Consider the following 9,819-nt stretch of genomic DNA (forward strand, 5'->3'; position numbering starts at 1 on the left):
ATGTTTTTCTCCCCGAAAGCAGTTATATAGAGTTGGAGTTGGAGTCGGGGGGTCTCCAGGGGGCCCACGAGGTAGGGGGCGCGCCCTAGGGGGGGCATCCCCCCACCCTCGTGGCAAGGGTGTGGGCTCCTGGTCTTCATCTTTGGCGAGAATTTTTAATTACTTATTGTAAGATATTCCGTGGAGTTTCAGGTCATTCCGAGAACTTTTATTTTCTGCACATAAAACAACATCATGGCAATTCTGCTGAAAACAACGTCAGTCCGGGTTAGTTCCATTCAAAGCATACAAGTTAGAGTCCAAAACAAGGGCAAAAGTGTTTGGAAAAGTAGATACGATGGATATGTATCAAGCCACCATGGGCCCACGAGGCAGGAGGGCGCCCCCAGGGGGTGGGCGCGTCGTGGACCCTCGTGGCCAGGTGCTTGCTCCCCTGCTGTGTTCTTTGTGCCAGATATTCTCGAATATTCCAGAAAAGATCATATTTAAATTTCAGGGCATTTGGAGAACTTTTATTTTCGGGGTATTTTTATATTGCATGGATAATCAGAAACCAGACAGAAATTACTATTTTTGCTTTATTTAATATAAATAACAGAAGCTAAAAAGAGGGTACAGAGAGTTCTGTTTTCTAACTTCATCCATCTCATGCTCATCAAAAGAAATCCACTAGCAAGGTTGATCAGGTCTTGTTAACAACCTCATTTCAAGTAACATGAAACCAGAGAAATTTCGAATAACACTATGTTACCACAACGGGGATATGCACATCCCCAACAATAAGAATATCATATTTCTTCTTGACAGTAGGAAGAGGAAATTCAAAACCTCCAAAAATAATCGATGGAATTTTTCCAATAAAATTGATACTGTGGACTTGAGGTTGTTTCCCCGGAAAGTGTACCATATGCTCATTACCATTAACATGAAAAGTGGCATTGCCTTTGGTGCAATCAATAACAGCCCCTGCAGTTTTCAAAAAGGGTCTTCCTAGAATAATAGACATACTATCGTCCTCGGGAATATCAAGAATAGCAAAGTCCGTTAAAATAGTAACGTTTGCAACCACAACAGGCACATCCTCACAAATACCGACATGTATAGCAGTTGATTTATCAGCCATTTGCAAAGATATTTTAGTAGGTGTCAACTTGTTCAAATCAAGTCTACGATATAAAGAGAGAGGCATAACACTAACACCGGCTCCAAGATCACATAAAGCAGTTTTAACATAGTTTCTTTTAATGGAGCATGGTATAGGGGTACTCCTTGATCTCCAAGTTTCTTTCGTATTCCACCCTTAAAAGTATAATTAGCAAGCATGGTGGAAATTTCATCTTCTGGAATTTTTCTTTTATTAGTAACAATATCTTTCATGTACTTAGCATAAGGATTCATTTTAAGCATATCAGTCAAACGCATACGCAAGAAGATAGGTCTAATCACCACAAGAGATCGGGCCTACTGTGACGAGACAAAAAATGTCAACGAATAGCTAACAACGTCACAAATTACCCCCAAGTGACATTTTATGGGCGTCATGAGGATCGTCATGGAATCCCCGTCACAGATTACTCCTAGTGACGGCGCGTGCAAAATAACGTCACTGAAGATGGGACCTTTAGTGACGTTCTCTAGAACGTCATCAAGTTGTTATTTCCGTGACAGTCAACTAATGTCACATGCTACGAGAAAATATGCCATATTGTACCATATATTCAGTGATGTAGCAACGTCACTGAATTCATGACACGTCTAGTGCCCGAGTAGACTATCCCATTGCTAGCATCATTACTTTCATTATCAATGAAGATGACGCCACATATATTTAATTTATTTTGAATGTAAATCAAGACAAATTATCAAGTCCACTATATTTAAAATGTACATCACAATAAGTATTTAATTCATACCACATTATATAAATAAGTTAAGATCCAAATCACATCATAAATTTACAATATTATATACTTCATCATCTCAGCTCAACCGTCCTCTCAACATAAATGATAGTAAAAAGTAACACTAGCTCACGAGTTTGAGACAACAATAGACAAGTTAAAAAGCAATATTTAGATAAGTAAAGACCACATGTGCTATCCTGATGATTGCAATATATGATGCAACAACTATCTTTCCATCGCAAAAGGATGGCCTTCATGCACCATTAGGTGTGGATTGGGACTGCTAAGTTGCTTGAGCACTTAAGAGAAAACCAATCAGGTTATTCGTCTCTTGTTAATCCTTTTTCCAGGCTTCATTCTTCTCTTGCCGGATCTTCTTCACATATTCGAATTCTTCGTGTTTCTTCCTCCGCATCTCTTCCAATGCTCTTTGCTTGTGCTTCAAGTCTCACCACTAACTCTGATCGGTGCCTATAAATCGGCAAAACACAACAACGTTGCATCCCGATGAGATGAAAATAGACAAGATAACAAGGTACAAGAGTACCACTAAGAAGCTTACAATCTATCAAAATATGAATGTAAAATAGAGAGGTACATTATTAAATGTGAGTGCAAACATTCGAATTGGCAAATGGAACAGTAAATCCAAAAATAACTGATAATGGTTAAAAACATGCACAACCAAGAGATAAATTTCATTTATCATTTTGAGAAACATCAAGCATCACCAATAAGATATCAAGTCAGCAACCCAGGCAAGAAGCAACTATGCTTGGACAACAGTTTTTTAGATCAAACTAAACCAGCCTATATCGTTCTGCTAAAAATCAAGCACATAAACAAATCAAGAAATTATACTGGATTTCAGGATTAGAAACCATACATTACAACCTTATTCTCATGCCTTTGTGTTGCAGCAACAAAAACCATGCAACAAACCATGTATTTCTCATTACAAACATTTATTATTTTTTATGTTACTTCGGATTATTGGATTTGGATCAAACCATACATAAAGCACTCCTTAGTTTGTTACAAGAACTGAAAACGAATGTCTTATTCACAAATATTTGTATTTTCATTTTCTCACTGTCATGAGGGCTCTGTGCAGGTGCAGAAAAGCAAGAAAAAAGAAAGAACCAGAACACAACGAGAAACAAGATAAGTACATGTCCCTCGCATCTCTCACCTCACCATCCTTTTTTTCAATTCTTTATTATAGAACTCAAATCTGTGCTGATGAAGTAAAGCTCCCAAATCTCTCGTATCTTGATGCATAACTCATGCTGGAAAGGAAGGTGCTATGGGTGCTTTCTTCCTTTAGAACTTCAGCCACAATCATTGAGTCGCACACTGGTTACTCACCTTCTGATTGTGTTTCCCTTTTCTTTTCAGTCACATTCTATTGTATAAAGGAAAACATTGATGCTCAAGTAAGGAAAAGTTCATATGATGGATACACTAAATCAATATGAGAATCTATTTCAAGTCAGAAACAATAAAGGAAGAAATCTTACATAGGCTAGATGTGTCGGCTCGCTCATGCTGTCAGTCTTCCTGTTCGTATGTGTCTCTTTGAAAAACTCAAGACTTGGGTTCTGATTATCGCACTTTCCTTTTTCTACAAGATATATGAAAATCTAATAGTACTGCTCCATATATAATGACAAGATGCGATAAACATAGGACTAGAAGTAAGGTATTTGGAATTCTTAGAATTTTGCTGAAAGTGGAAACATAAGACCTAGATCCAGTCTTTTGGTGATGCTCGACAGCTTCTCAGTTTTGTGTTTTCGTTTTTGGCATGGTACAACCTTTAGGTACCTGGGTCAAACAAGTCAAGCAAAAGAATGCAGTGGGTCAATAGTGACTTATTCAATGTCAACCCTAGTTCAAAAAGGCAGGCAGTGAACATAGATAACATTGTCTAGAAGAGTGGAGGAACAACATGAGTTAATCTTTAGTCAACTATTTGTGATATTTATAGTGCAAAGTGACATACACATGATACAAGCAAGAATAATTAAAGCCAGTGAATCCACACTGATGTACACATTATTTAAGATGTTAGTCCACACGATATATTACCATTGCTTTGGACATAGAAAGGGTGGCTTCCTCTTCATCTCTCAAAGCCCCTTCCTGGAGCTTACATGAATATAACAAAGTAGATAAGTTAGGATGCAAGCATACGATGCACTAATATTGTATATAAATGATGATCTCACGCATTGGGATCTAACAAGCAAAGCAATTAACAGCCAGCAAGCCAAGAAAAACAAGACGAAAATGTTCAGAACAAAAAACAGGAAACAAATATTATTACCGTAGCTATTGGCATAGTTTAGAAACCAGAAAGTTTACTACTCTTTTACAATTAAGGCTCGATGGATGGTGTTGTATGTTTCCAAAGTAGGAGCAGCTTGATTTTACCCAGCTTAGTATGTGAGAATATAGTAGAATACTGAAGCTTACAATGTATCTGCTTTTATCAAAGTTCTGGGCATACTGAAAATGCTTGTGGGCTTCAGAAGCTTAACATCATGGGTAGCTAAATTAGGAGAGGCATTGCAAAGATTAGGTTTAGTTCTCTTTTAACTAGTACTGGAGAGAAAAGTACACTGATACAGAGCTAAACATCTCTTTAACGAGTCAAAATCAAGTGTTGTCTTAGTATTTATTCAGTTTTGACAGCACTAGTTAAGGACTATTTATGGGGCATCAGAACCACAAAAATAAAATTCAGTTTTGCATTTTAGCATAGATAAAGTGGCTGCATCAGGAAGCTAGTTTATTCCGACATGTAGATACATGGATACAAGGATGCACTGCTTCCAGCTTGTAATTAGTTCTCCTTTTATATGTTGCATACTTTAGTTCATGAGTTTATGTTCGTCTGATTATGACACCATACATCGACCGAGAGCATCTAGTTTATAATTACAGTAGGGTACAACCATCAGATGGTTAACATATAATTTTCTTCTGAATGCAAGAGTAGCCATACAAGCACATGGCGGCAAAAGAAATCTCCGAGCTAAGGCCACGCATCTCATACCTAACTGAACTTTTCAGTAATAGTAACTATACTGCAGTAGCATATATTCAGGTTCAGCCCTTTTTACAATAGCAGGCTATAACAAATGCAAACCCATATTCTCACTAGTGTAGTTTTGCACACAAACCAATCAATAGGATATAAGTAAAGTTATCTAGCAGGAGGTTCAGGCTTTTTACCATCGCAGGCTATGGCAAATAACTAATTGCAGAGAAGGGTGAGATGAGTAGTAGTACGCATGAACCCTAACCATTGAACGCCAAGGGGTGGAAGGATGAGGAAATCACCAAGAGACGTTGCCAGGCGTTGGGGAAAAGACAACAGGGTGCTCACTGGGTGGGTTGATGCGGTGGATCCAAGCTCGGCGGCGGGGCGGCCTCCTTCAAGTTGGCGTCCCTGGTCGCTGCAATTGGGGGGAGAAGAGGGCCGGATCCTCGCAGCGCGGGATGTTTGCGTGGATCCGAGCTTGGCCTGTAGGGCGACCTCCTCCGATCTGCCGCCGCCAGTCGTTCCAATCGGGGCTGTAATCTTGGGGAGAAGAGAGCCAGTGGAATCGGGGCATAAGAGATATGCGGCGTGGGCGGTGGCTCTTCGCGGGTGAAATAGAAGGAGGAATTTTGCCTGGGTCTTTGACGAGTGGGGACACAGGGTGGATGAGGGGGAAAATAGAGAAATGGAGCGAAAAGAGTATTTGGGTGAAGGGAAAAACGTTCTTTTTGCGGAGAACTGGTTTATTTTCAGGATTTATCTTCTACTTTGATATCATGTAATTCATTTAATTTGAAATAAACAACAAATGATTTTTATAAAAAGTAAATCTTATATAAACATTACGATGTGGTATTTTCCATGTAGTTTTTTTATAATTGTAAATAAGTATGCCGAAACTTGTACACAATGGCCTTAAATAAGTTTTTCTCGCCCACACGGGTTACTGCGGTATTGATCCCGACCATGATGGAACCGATGGTTTCATTTCAATTGGGATCAGATGACAAAGAAATTGTTTGTATCTGTTGCGGAGATGGATGGTTCGCTATATAGATAAATCATTTAATTTTTTAGATTGAACGAAACAACATCACCTCGCAAGCACCCCATTCAAGTTTTTTGCCCAACAACTACCTGTTTGTAGATAAGATAAAAAAGATTTTCCATCTACTCTCGTCTTTCCATTTTAACTTTTGATATAGAGCAAAACAACATTAGCTCACGAACGCCCAGTTGAACTTTTCAAAACAGCCACTACCTATTTATTCTATAGATAATAACAAGATAATGGTGTTAATTTTTTTCCATTGCCCGCACAGTTTCCATTTTATTTTGAGATAAACAACAGCAGATCACAAATGTCCAATTAAACTTTTCGCCGATGCACTACCATTATAGTAGAAAAAACAAAATAACCATCTCAGGAAAATGGGAGAACAAAACAAGGTTTTCAGTTTACAAAAAACAATAAATATAAGTATTTCCATGGCCACTACCTACTTATATTAGATAGAGCAAAATAGTTACAACCCTTATTAGCATATGAAAAAATTATGGAGATTACCACTACCCAAACTGACGCATGGCTCCTACCTCTCAATAACCCGTGAACTAGCTATGGCGGGTCATAGTTCTAGACATTACATGACAAAAAAATTGTTCATCACACATTAGTAGTGTTTGGTGACATTGGCAAGTCCGTCATGAAAATACCAAACTGTCACAGAAATTGGTAGTCGGGTGTGCTTAGAGGCCGAGGTAATTAAGTGACGTTTATCGTCACTGATTTGCAGTAATCAGTGACATTGTCCACCATCGTCATGAGGATTTTCATCACAGTATGTCAATTTTGTTGTAGTGAATCATTTCAGCAAAGTTCTCAAATCCTCATCATGCTTTTTCTTGGATGGCTTAGGAGGAAAAGGCATGGGTTTCTGAACCCAATGCTCTCTTTCCTTACCGTGTTTCCTAGCAAAGAAGTCTCTTTTATCATAACGGTGATTCTTTGATTGTGGGTTATCAAGATCAACAGCAGGTTCAGCTTCTACATCATTATCATTGCTTGGTTAGCATCAACATGAACATTATCATTAACATTATCACTAGTTTCATGTTCATTACCAGATTGTGTTTCAGCATCAGAAATAGAAATATCATTGGGATTCTCAGGTGGTTCAGCAATATGTTCACTCGAAGAATGCTAAGTCCTATCATTTTTCTTTTTCTTCCTTTTCGAAGGGCTAGGTGCCTCTATATTATTTCTCTTAGAATCTTGCTCAATTCTCTTAGGATGGCCCTCAGGATACAAAGGTTCCTGGGTCATTTTACCACCTCTAGTCATGACTCTAACAACATTATCATTTTTCTTACTATTTAATTCACTGAGCAAATCATTCTGAGCTTTAAGTACTTGTTCTACTTGAGTGGTAACCATAGAAGCATATTTACTAATGAGTTTATGGTCACCTTTCACTCTAGACATGTAATCACCCAAGTGTTCAATCATATCAGCACTTTGTTTCAATTGTCTACCAAAATAAGCATTGAAGTCTTCTTGCTTAACCATAAAGTTATCAAACTCATCCAAACATTGGCTAGCAAACTTAGTAGGAGGGATTTTAGCTTTATCATATCTATAGAGAGAATTTACCTTTACTACCTATATCGGGTTATCAAGACCTTGTGTTTCTTCAATAGGTGATGGATTAAAACCATATATTCTTCAACAGGCGGTAAATTATGACCATGTATTTCTTCAATAGGAGGTAAAGTCTTAACATCTTCAGGTTTAATACCCTTTTCTTTCATAGATTTCCTTGCCTCTTGCATATCTTCAGGACTGAGAAATAGAACACCCCTTTTCTTCAGAGTTGGTTTAGGAATAGGCTGAGGAGTGGGCTCAGGAAGTGTCCAATTATTTTCATTAGTCAACATATTATTCAATAGAATTTCAGCTTCATCCTGTGTTCTTTCCCTGAAAACAGAACCATTACAACTATCCAGGTAATCTCTGGAAGCATCGCTTAGTCCATTATAAAAGATATCAAGTATTTCATTTTTCTTAAGAGGATGATCAGGCAAAGTGTTAAGTAATTGGAGAAGCCTCCCCCAAGCTTGTGGGAGACTCTCTTCTTCAATTTGCACAAAACTATATATATCCCTTATAGCAGCTTGTTTCTTATGAGCAGGGAAGTATTTAGCAGAGAAGTAATAAATCATATCCTAGGGACTACGCACACAAACAGGATCAAGAGAATTAAACCATATCTTAGCATCACCCTTTAATGAGAACAGAAATATTTTAAGGATATAAAAGTAGCGAGTTCTCTCATCATTAGTGAACAGGGTGGCTATATCATTTAATTTAGTAAGATGTGCCACAACAGTTTCAAATTCATAACCATAGAAAGGATCAGATTCAACCAAAGTAATTATCAGGATCAATAGAGAATTCATAATCCTTATCAATAACAAAGATAGGTGAAGTAGCATAAGCAGGATCATATTTCATTCTAGCATTGAAAGTTTTTTGCTTAAGCTTAGCTAATAATTTCTTAAGATCACTTCTATCATTGCAAGGAAGAAAGTCTCTTTTAGTTTCTTCATCCATAACATAGCCCTGAGGCACAACAGGTAATTCATATTTATTAGGAGAGCCTTCATCATTACTTACATCAATATTATCAATTTTAATAAGTTCATTCTCTCTAGCCCTAGCAAGTTGTTCATCAAGAAATTCACCAAGTGGCATAGTAGTATCAAGCATAGAAGTAGTTTCATCATAATTATCATGCATAGCAGAAGTGGAATCATCAATAATATGCGACATATCAGAATTAATAGTAGAAGCAGGTCTAGGTGTCGCAAGCTTACTCAAAACAGAAGGTGAATCAAGTGCAGAGCTAGATGGCAGTTCCTTACCTCCCGTCGTAGTTGAGGGATAAATCTTGGTTTTTGGATCTGTCAAGTTCTTCATAATGATAAGCAGATATAAATCCCAAGGGACTCAAAGAATAGAGCTATGCTCCCCGGCAACGGCGCCAGAAAATAGTCTTGATAACCCACAAGTATAGGGGATCACAACAGTTTTCGAGGGTAGAGTATTCAACCCAAATTTATTGATTCGACACAAGGGGAGCCAAAGAATATTCTCAACTATTAGCAGCTGAGTTGTCAATTCAACCACACCTGGAAACTTTGTATCTGCAGCAAAGTGTTTAGTAGCAAAGTAATATGATAGTAGTGGTAACGGTAGAAAAAGTTAACGATAGCAAAAGTAATAATTTTTGGGGTTTTGTAGTGATGATAAAAATAGCAACGTTAAAGTAAATAAGTGAAGAACAATATATGGAAAGCTCGTAGGCAATGGATCAGTGATGGAGAATTATGCCGGATGTGGTTCATCATGTAGCAGTCATAAACATAGGGTGACACAGAACTAGCTCCAATTCATCAATGAAATGTAGGCATGTATTCCGAATATAGTAATACGTGCTTATGGAAAAGAACTTGCATGATATCTTTTGTCCTACCCTCCCATGGAAGCGGGGTCATAGTGGAAACTAAGGGATATTAAGGCCTCCTTTTAATAGAGTACCGGACCAAAGCATTCACACATAGTGAAATCATGAACTCCTCAAACTACGGTCATCACCGGGAGTGGTCCCGATTATTGTCACTTCGGGGTTGTCGGATCATAAAAAATAGTAGGTGACTATAGACTCGCAAGATAGGATCAAGAACTCTCATATATTGATGAAAAAATAATAGGTTCAGATCTAAAATCATGGCACTCGGGCCCTAGTGACAAGCATTAAGCATAGCAAAGTCATAGCAACATCAATCTCAGAACATAGTGGATAC

General features: G+C 38.0%; 1 long non-coding RNA gene across 1 annotated transcript; it reads right to left on the reverse strand.

The window, feature by feature from the left end:
- Positions 1–1,899: 1,899 nt before the first annotated feature.
- On the reverse strand, positions 1,900–5,580 carry LOC125548047 (uncharacterized). The gene is made up of 5 exons (XR_007300882.2): positions 5,299–5,580; positions 3,996–4,055; positions 3,425–3,731; positions 3,077–3,309; positions 1,900–2,375 (listed from the first exon to the last, which is right to left on the reverse strand). It is a non-coding gene; the product is annotated as an uncharacterized LOC125548047 (long non-coding RNA).
- Positions 5,581–9,819: the final 4,239 nt, after the last annotated feature.

This window comes from Triticum urartu, chromosome 3A (genome assembly GCF_056163025.1).
Source record: "Triticum urartu cultivar PI428250 chromosome 3A, HENAU_Tu73, whole genome shotgun sequence".
NCBI classification, from domain to species: domain Eukaryota; kingdom Viridiplantae; phylum Streptophyta; class Magnoliopsida; order Poales; family Poaceae; genus Triticum; species Triticum urartu.